Raw genomic sequence first — 10,583 nt, 5'->3', positions numbered from 1 at the left:
TTCTCACAAGGTTAGAAATAATCTTTTTTCACATCTAGTGACCTTACAACCATTGGTGAACTTAATGGATGTGCTTTGTCCATATAAAATCATTTTAGTACATTTACTATATAATTTGATTGATGGGCAAAAGTTTCATTTGTCAAGTGCTTAATTTGAAGATTCAAACAAAAATTTATTTTTTCAAAGTCTTTTATCTCAAATTCGTTCTCAAAGTAATTCATAGCTTTTGATAATTCATCAAGAGTTTCAATAATGTTAGGTCATCAGTATAAATAGCATGTATTACAAATTCAGATATGAATCTTTTTATAAAAATACATGAGCATATAGGATCATTTTTATAACTTCTTTCAACAAATATTCATTAAGGCGATTATACCACATGTGTTTGAATTGCTTTAATCTATATAAAGATTTATTTAATGTAATCAAAAAAATTTTTTGAGAATTCAAATTTTTGTGCTTTAGGCAACTTGAATCCTTTTAAGATTTTTATATAGATATCGTTATCAAGTGAGCCATATAAATAGGCTGTAGCTACATTTATTAGACGCATTTCAATCTTCTCATATATTTTCATACTAGTTAATATAGAATTGTAATTGCATCTACCATAGAGAATATATCTCATTACATTCAATACTAAGTCTTTGGGTGAAATCTTGTGTGACAAGCCGTATTTTATATCTTATAATCTCATTTTTCTCTTTTCATATTCGCATAAATGCGCATTTGTATCCCATTGGTTTTACACCATTTGATGTTCGAACTACAAATCTACAAATTTCATATTTTGCATGTGAATTTCAGCTTAATTGCGTCTTTCCACATTGACCAATAATTTCTATGTCTACATTCTTCAACAGATGTAGGTTCAATATTCTCATTTTCTTTCGTAATACTGAGCACATTTTATACAAAATATTGTCTACATATATTTAATTTCAGTTCCATCTTTTTCCCGTCATGATATAATTTATTGAAATCTCTTCATTTTCACTGATTTTAGGTACTTGAATTTCTTCTAAAATTATGTCAAGAGTCTCTCATAGAGTTTAAGTTTCCTCTTTCTGACCAGCTTGAATATTTGCTCTTTTTCTTTTATGAGGATTTTATGTTTGGAACCAATTGGTTTCCCACATTTCTAGCGCGCCTTGTCCTATAGGGACATAAATTCTAAATATGAGCTTTTGTAGTTGGTATATGAAATTTAATTATTCTCTTTAGGTCAGTAAATACGTCTGGTAACTGATTTACTATATTTAGCAAATGAAGTATGTTTTTGAACTTTAAGTTTATATTGATTGTATGAGGATCAAAACTAAATAATGATAATGTATTCCCAAATATTTCCTTTTCTAACTGCTTATTTTCTCCCCTTAATGTTAGAAAAATTGTTTCATTTAAATGACAACTAATAAATCTTGCCGTGAATAAATCTCCTGTTAATGGTTCTACATATTTAACTATAGATGGAGATTCATATCCAACATATACTTCTAACCTCATTTGAGAACCTATTTTTGTGCATCGTGGTGGAGCAATTAGAACATATACCGCACATCTAAAAATTCTGAGATGGGAGATATTTGGTTTCTTACCATAAACCAATTGTATAAGGGAAGATTTATAATAACTTGTTGGCCTGATGTGTACAAGTGCTGTTGTACCCAAAATAGTATGCCTTCAAACAAAAATTGAGAGTTTAGATTTCATAAACAATAGCCTTACAATTAGTTGGAAATGTTTAATAAACGATTATGCTAAACCGTTTTATGTATAAACATGAGCAATAGGCTATCCAATAGGTATTCTAACTAATATACAATATTCATTAAAGGCAAAAATATAAATTCACCAACATTGTAAAGATGAATAGCCTTGATTGCATAACTAGGAAAATGTGCATGCAAATGAATGATTGCAAATGTCAAATTGCAAGTTGATAATAACTAGACATATGACCATTTAGTCAATGCATTGATTAAAACTATAAAATATCTAAATAGTCTATATGGTGGATGTACGAATCCATATATATTGCACTAAATATATTTTAAAAAATGTAGGGGATTCAATCCCAACTTTAGCTAGTAATGGCTTTATAATTAATTTGCCTTCAAAGCAAGTAACACATGAGAGTTCATTAGATTGAAAAATCTTATGGTTTTTCAATGGATGACTACATATATTTTCAATAATGTTTCTGATCATTATTGATCTGGGATGACCTAATCGGTCATATCAAACATTAAAATCATTAATAAATTTCTGGTTTACTATAGCATAATTTTCAATCATTTTAATATTTGTATAATACAATCCAGATAACAAAATGGGTAATTTTTTTTATCATTATACACGTCTTACCTGAGGTAATAAATATAATATAAAGGTATTAATTGTCTTTCATTCATTGTCCCAATATAATATCCATTCAGAATAATATCATTAAAACTTAATAAATTTCATTGAGACGTTGAAAATAATACATCTTCTATTTTAAACTTTGTTCCTCAAGGTAGTAAAATATTGGTTATTCTGAGCCTTCAATTAATTTTGTACTACTAGATATTGTATTGACATTTGTTTCTTCTATTGGCAAGAGGGAAAAATATTTCTTGTCTTTAAATATAGTATGCATTTTAGCAATGTCTATTAGACATAAATTTAAATCATGGATCTTGTATCCAACAAGATGAATATCCATATTTTTTTAATATAAAAAAAAGATATATACAATAAGAAATTTCCAAGTTAATATAAAAAAATATTAAACATAAAATCAAAATACATAATAAAAATATATAATTTAAATATAATGAGAACATATAAAAGCATTTTCATAATAGAGTTGTATTACTAAAATATACTAACAAACTATTAAGAAATTTCATTCTTGGATGTTGCCATTACCAATTAGATAATCAATTCCTCTTTTAGGATGGATTAGAAAATCTACAATATGATGATGTGTTGTATCAACTTGGCCATGGTTAAAATCAATTTCTCTTGAACAAAATTTGCTTCAATATTTTTTTTTACATCTAGTGATACTTGATAAAGTTCAAAATTTTTTTCTTTTTAGTATTTAAAGATGTTTGATAAAATTTAACAATATATTTCGACATACAATAAGTACATGACCAATGGCCTTTCATGCCACATCGATAACAAGATATATTTTTATATTTTTTTTATTTTGAACATTTTTGTCTTTTTATTATTCATCCACTTTTTGTGGATTAAAAATATGCATCTACTTTTGGTGGGTTAAAGGTATCCATCTACTTTTGGTGGGTTATCCACTTTTGGTGGATTAAGTTATCAATCCACTTCCTGATGGGTTAAGTTATTCATCCACTTTTTGATGGGTTAAGTTATCCATCTGCTTTCTTGTGGGTAAAATTATACTTAGAATTATAATAGTGATTAATGTAAATTATTATGGTGACCTATTTCATGTCCATTGCCAATATTGTTAAATTATGTCACATTCACTTCGAGGAATGGACGAATTCATGATTTTCCATTAGTATCTATATAATAACAAAATCACTTTTCAATCAAGGGACAAAATATAATATATAATACATAATGGGAAAATTCATATTAAGGTAGATTTTTAGGAAATGAAAATACCAAAAAGATATTAAGTCACTTACTTAATTTTCTAAAACCAAAAAGTAAAGACCAATTATTGAAATCTTTGAGAGGATGAAAACAAAATAATACTAGTACTTACCTGATTTGCTAAAACTAGAAATCAAAACTCAATTATTGAACTTTTTTGAAACTTGAAGATGATGCAAACAAAATAATATAAAACTTGAGGATTAAAGAATCGTGCTGATAACATGTTATGAAATATAACTTGAAATAACAACTATAAGCTAAAATATTTAAAGGGAGTAAAAAGATCTTATTCAAGTGTGTATTTACAAATGAAGTGAGAGGCCTATTTATAAGCTAATAACCCTTTATTTAGATAGATTTTTATAAGATGAAGATAATACTAAAGGATTAAATGGATGGATTAAATCCTAATCTTCATGCAATCTAATTTAAATCCAAATCTAGATATATATAACATAAATGAATATTCACAAAAATATTCATTACACAATTTGATCAAAGGTTTTTCTTATTTCATAAATGATAATTGTTTGATTGATCAAAAAAAAAAAAAAATGATTTCATAAAAAAAGGGAAAAACGTTTTTTCCAATTTGATTAAGGTTTTTCTAATTTCATAAATGATAATTGTTTGATTGATTCAAAAAAAAACAAAGGGTTTTCTAATTTGATGAATGATACACCTCCAAAAGATTTATAAAAGAAAAAAGTAGATGAAGAAAAAAAGGGAAAGGAGGGAAATTTTAGGATTTGAGCTCAAGTAGTACAAAAAAAAAATAGGGGGGGAAGGGGAAATTTTAGAGCTCAAGTAAACTAATTAAAGGATTTGCTAGAAAGCTTACCATTATTTTAAAAGAAGTTATTTAATTTAATTAGAAGTGATAAAAATATATATCTTAAATTTTTTATATTAATGATAAAAAAAATAAAAATTGAGTCTCTCCCTCCGCCCTTGCTTTGACTAAACATGAATTTATATTTATGTCAAAGAGAATATATATATATATATATATATATTGAGTTATATAATAAGAAATAATTATCGCTCGTAAATTTAATCTTTGATAATAATAATCAATAATCGTTACTAATTTATCTATTAATTATAACCTTTAGAGTTGCTCAAAATTAAGATTGAATATTTGAACATGTTAATTGAGTTGTTAAATATTTAAAAAAGTGTTTAAACTTGATTTTAGCACTCGATCAATACATGATTATCAGCATTGATGTTGAGCTGCGTGTGATACAGACACGAGATTTACCAGGAAGAGCAAGATAGTCAAACATGTTAGTCATAGGAACGCAACGTGTGCCCAACTTTTTCCATTGATATTTGTCAATTTTTTAATGCATATAGTTTGTGATTTTAAGTGGTCTTTTCTATCAAAATTTTTTATTAATTATTATTAACTCAAGTATATGGGATTACTACCTTGTGCATGCCCTCGTACAACTAGATCTTTCCTAAAAAAAGTATTTAATATGGATTAATTAAGGAATAATTATTTAAATTTTTTGGTTAGGACTCATGAGTCATGATTAAAAAATGTAAAAAATTTTCAGCCGAGTGAAACAAGTTCGAGCCCACACGTAATGTCCTAACCCTACACAATGGTTGGTGTCCTTTGAGTCTTTGACCAAGCCCCCGAGATTCTTCCATAAGAATTTCTATGACCAAGCCTATACCTGAAGATTCTTTTACACTAAATACTCAAATTCTAACCATTGATATATCTCATAGGAGATTGTGATAAAAATAGGTAAAAGTGTGTATAGGTCAGGTCGAGTCGAGTTAGATTGACACCTCTAAACTAAGCTTGAACCTTCACCCAAGCTCACCCATTTAAATTAATTTTATTATTAAAATATTTTATATTTTTAATTATATTTTAAAAATTAAAATTAAATAAATTTTTTATTAATGTAATAATACCTCAAAAGGTGCTTGGGTTTGAAAAATATGCTCAAGACCTCTAACCAAGTCGAGCTAGGCCTGCAAACTCGACGAACAGCTCAACCCATGGACAAGTCGAGATGAAAGTTTCTAATAAAACATTATTTGATGAATTTCCCATAGTATGAAACTAAATAAGAGATTTTGTCAAGAAAAATTGAACATTTCGCATAATAGAATAATGAGAAAAATACAAATGTCCATGCGGGCATCATATTTTGTCCAGGATGTCTTGTTAATGGATTGAAAAAAAATTAAAAAAATTGAGAATAAAGAAAACAAAAAATAGAAAATAATAAATAATAAATAAAAATCAGGAAAATACAAAAATAAAAAAAAAGGAAGATCATGATTAAAAAACGAATGAAAAGGAAATTTTACCAATAGTTTTATGTATTACAAAATTCAAAGTGATTTAAAAGTTTCTTTTAAGAATTCATTACAAACTGGTAAAACAAGTTTTACAAAAAGATGTACAAAATATTACTAGAAACAAATTTTTGTAAGATGACAAGTAATATTAAGTATATTTGATTTTGATTTTGAATTTGAACATATCAAAAGAGAATCTAACCAAATATATCAAGTCTTTGATTCAAACTTTTAATATGAACCAAACCAAGATAAAATACATAATTCAATAAACAATTTTCCCAAAATATGAATTTCTTGGATAACATCATGGTAATATGCATATGGCGCTAATAAATAATCAAATTGATTATTCGGAAACTCAAATAACAAAAGTGAAAAATGTTGGATGACAATGTTAGTTACCCACAATCAATTATGGTCCGTATATCATCGACTCTCGACTAACCTTCTGTTAACCACTTTAACATTCGTACTTTCTTTGTTTCGGTTATGTCTTTTATGGGAAGAATATATATATATATATATATATAGAAGAAAACAGGGTATGGGTCTCTAAGCTTAGCATTTTCCTAAGAAAACACACAATCTAAGTGAGATTGCTAGAGTTAGAAGTGTCTTTATACAAANGGAAGAATATATATATATATATATATATATAGAAGAAAACAGGGTATGGGTCTCTAAGCTTAGCATTTTCCTAAGAAAACACACAATCTAAGTGAGATTGCTAGAGTTAGAAGTGTCTTTATACAAAGAAGCTCATTCCCGTGACATCAATGGTTGGAGGTTAGTATCTAATTCCACATTTCAATTTTTCTATATGTTAATTTTGTTAACGTGCATATGTATAGGCATCAATGATGTCTATTAGTTGGTATTAGAGCAGTTTCAACCTCTATCTTGATGTGTTTGAGTTTTTGTAGTTGTATGCAAAAATGGTTGATAGTTTTGTTTTATAAACTTGAAATTTTTTAGTCAAATTTTTAATAAAATGATGCTGGAAAGCTAAAGGAAATTCAATTTTGAGTAAAAATAGCTTTTGAAACATAAAAAATGGAGTCCCAAAGATTGAGATATGACTAGGTTTATGAAACGAGGTCCAATTTCGGGTTAGGCAGACTTGTTTGGAGGTAGAAGACGATGAATAAAAAAGAAAAAGAAACAGAAGAAAAATTGAGCTGCTTCTTTTCTTTTAACAAGTTTTGGGCATGGGCTTGTTTCTTTTCTTTTAATAAGTTATAGGCATAAGCCTATTTCTTTTCTTTTATTAAGTTTTGGGCATGGGCTTCCTCCATACATTGGTAAAAAACTGAGTCATAAATGATTTAGCCAACTCTAACAAAGTCTAGTAGTTGTTTAGCCCAAAACATAAAAAGTCAACATTAAATAAAAAAAAATCTACCATTTTGAAATAGAAAATTTTTTTTAGCAATTTTTGTTGCTTGGTTTTATGCATAAATTAATGAATGTATGTATTTTTATTGTCTACTTATTATATTTGGATACATGCATGTGACTTAATTATTTTATGCATAAAGTTGGATGTCATGTGATGAATATAATTTTAATTAATTAGAGTGTCATGACCCGGAACTTCCATCGAGCTCATGACAACAGCCGCGATGTCTCGATAGACATTCATTACTTGAAATGTCAATCGAAACCTCGCAAGGCTTAACATCAGTTTTTCTCACTTCCCCCATGAGTATTAGTTGCTAAAATCATGTTTCAAGAGATTATAAACTATTTCCAATTCAAAACAATAGAAAAATAAAATTTTCCTCACAGGGGCATTTTGGTCATTTTTCCTTAAAAATCTCGAAATCCGCTAAAAATGTAGTAAGCGAGTACAAAACACATAATTCATAATCAAAAATGAGTTTTAAAGTCTAAAATCTTCATTTAAAACAAAATTGCGATTATTTGGATATAATAAGAAAATAAAAAGAAATATTAAGTAAAATATTCTATTTTCTTATAAAATAATATTTATAGAGTTATACGTAAATAATTTTTATAGCGTAAAAGCTAAATAAATTCATACATACTGTAATACAGTAAGTTAGAGTATTTAATTTAGTTTACAATAACAAGTGGGCCCCCGAATAACTAAAAGTAAAGAGGACTGTGAATCTATAGTTTGAAGGAATGCAAATCCAAGGGTAGTCCTTAATGAACTCAGCTATCTATAGCCTAATCTGAACCTGAAATTGGTGGAAAGGAGAGTGGTGAGATTTGATAATCCTAGTGAGTAAACAAACATCATCCAAAATATCTAAAGTCGAGTAAAATGAGACAATTAAAATATTTCATCTCAATATGTATTTCATAACATAAATATTCATGTCATTTAAATATTCAACATGGCTTATGAGTATCTTAAAAGCTTGGCTCCTGCCAAAATCATTCTCGGGGATACCTTGGCCGAGTCATCTAACCGAGTCCGCCAAGGCTGTTAAAAAGTTCGTATACACGTAAACATATTTTTAGTTTGAAAAATACAGCCATTCCTTGGCGTTAGCGGATTCCATCATCACGAGGTGGTTCAGCGTGACTTGACCTCTGTCCATACCTCAGGAGATACCCTACGCGTCTCTCCGACCGAGGTACATATATATATATATATATATCAGGATTTCGTGCCCCTCTAATAGGTTGGTTCACAGAATTCGCCTACTACAGCAAGCTAAACCCACCATATAATAAAATTTTAACAACATGTCAAAGCTAATATTTTACTACCCAGCCTGCAAGGGTAAAATAAAACAATTCATACAATTCATAAAACACAGCTCAGCCAGTCATGCCAACACAATAACAATGTAACATAAGCCATCAATTTCCAATCATAAATTTACAACATACCGGTAGTCTCCAATTACTCTATTTTCAAAATCGTTATTTCGTTTCAAGACAATTTATAAAATTTTTTCATTTAAACAAATTTTTGTTTGCAAAACCTAAAATTAGCCATTTAACTCATTTTCATAAAATTTTACCAAAACCGAGTTAAAACATACTTTTGATAATTAAAATGATGATAAGGTTACTCACTATTTTGGGAGTCGAATTTCTAGAGTACTCTGACTACCGATCCTCGGATACAATTTTCTTGCCTTTATCGGAGGATTCACCACCTAGACATAGTACAAAATCGAGAAACTTCTACATTGGTACTAAATCGAAATTAAACTAATTTAGACTACTAATACATGATATGGAATGCAAAAATGTCCGAATAGTCGTTTAAATACGGTATTCGACCTAATTCGCACTATTCTCGGTGTAATTGGCTAAAACCTCCAATTTAACTCCAAATCGATTTCTTTCACTTTCTACACTCCAATTATACTTAAAATACCTCAATGACTGTGAATATAATTCAATTTATCAGTTGGAACCATAAATCGCACATGTCTATACATTAGGTAAAAATTCATATTTTCATGCCAAAATTTTCCATTAAATTTCTAGCCTCACCAATCATTAAATACTACCAAAATATCATGAAATATCATCAATTTCAACCTCAATATCCTCCCTAGAAAATTCGACCGTTTGTGGGTTTATGAAGAACAAAGTGATTTCTTGCTAGATTTTCATACTTTCCATTACTAAACAACCAAAAACACTTAATTAACTTGAAATCTAGCAAAATGAATGCTCAAAACCTCTCCTCTCAAATTTGGCCAGCATGGGTTCATCATGAAAACTTGAGTTCTAAGCTGGGAAAATGAAAAAGATAGCATGGGTAGTGTAAATCACAAGATAAAATCACAAAATTTTACCTTTATTAGCTTAATCCCTTGAAATCCCATATTTTTTCTTCAATTTTCCCACCTTGGTTTTGTTCTTTCTTTGTTCTTCTTCACTTCATGCTTTGGCCGGCCATAATGAAGAAAATAGGCTGATTTTTGCTGATTTTAAAGCTAAAAAAATAAATGGATATAAACTTGACACATGTCACCATATTATTGGTCCATGTGTCATTTCTTAACTATTAAGCTTTCTCTCTCCACCATATAAATTTCTTCAATTATCCATGATAATATTGGATAAAATCCATGTGCTGGACAAGTGTTTGGTGTGTAAAATTACAATTTTGCCCTTAGGGTGACAAAATTACCATTTTACCCCTATGCTCCAAAAAATACCGGGATTACAATTTTTTTTCACTTCTCAACCTCAAATCATACTCCAATACTCAAATCATACTCCAATAAGTCAAATGGGGCCCAAAAATCTTTTCTAAAAATTTTTATTTTGTCCCTAGGTGGCAAATGACCATTTTGTCATTGGATAGTGAAAATTTTGGTTTGACTCCAAATTGATCATCAAACTCCGAATTACCATTTTGAGTCATCCCTAGACTGTGAAGCTCTTAATTTCACCTTAAAATTCATATTTGATCTAGTTCGAGGCTTAAATCAACTTTGTTGTACCTCTAGGTACAATACCTACTTTTGTAAAATTTTCGGGACTCTCCTAGCATGCAATCATGCTATCATCACATGTATGTTATGACAAGTATTTTACAAGGTCAGGCTTTAAATAGAGATTAGCCACAATGTCACAAACTACGCTTCTTCGCTTAAGTATGCGATAGTCAATGA

At 28.7% G+C, this 10,583-nt stretch overlaps 1 long non-coding RNA gene across 1 annotated transcript; it reads right to left on the bottom strand.

Annotated features, from left to right (window-relative positions):
• LOC108660767 lies at positions 8,040 to 9,800 on the bottom strand. The gene is made up of 3 exons (XR_001926444.1): positions 9,759 to 9,800; positions 9,025 to 9,107; positions 8,040 to 8,174 (listed from the first exon to the last, which is right to left on the bottom strand). It is a non-coding gene; the product is annotated as an uncharacterized LOC108660767 (long non-coding RNA).

The sequence above is a fragment of the Theobroma cacao genome, chromosome 2 (genome assembly GCF_000208745.1).
Source record: "Theobroma cacao cultivar B97-61/B2 chromosome 2, Criollo_cocoa_genome_V2, whole genome shotgun sequence".
In the NCBI taxonomy this organism is placed as follows: domain Eukaryota; kingdom Viridiplantae; phylum Streptophyta; class Magnoliopsida; order Malvales; family Malvaceae; genus Theobroma; species Theobroma cacao.
The sequence above is the reverse complement of the archived record's forward strand: the minus strand, read 5'-3'. Positions and strand labels throughout refer to the sequence as shown.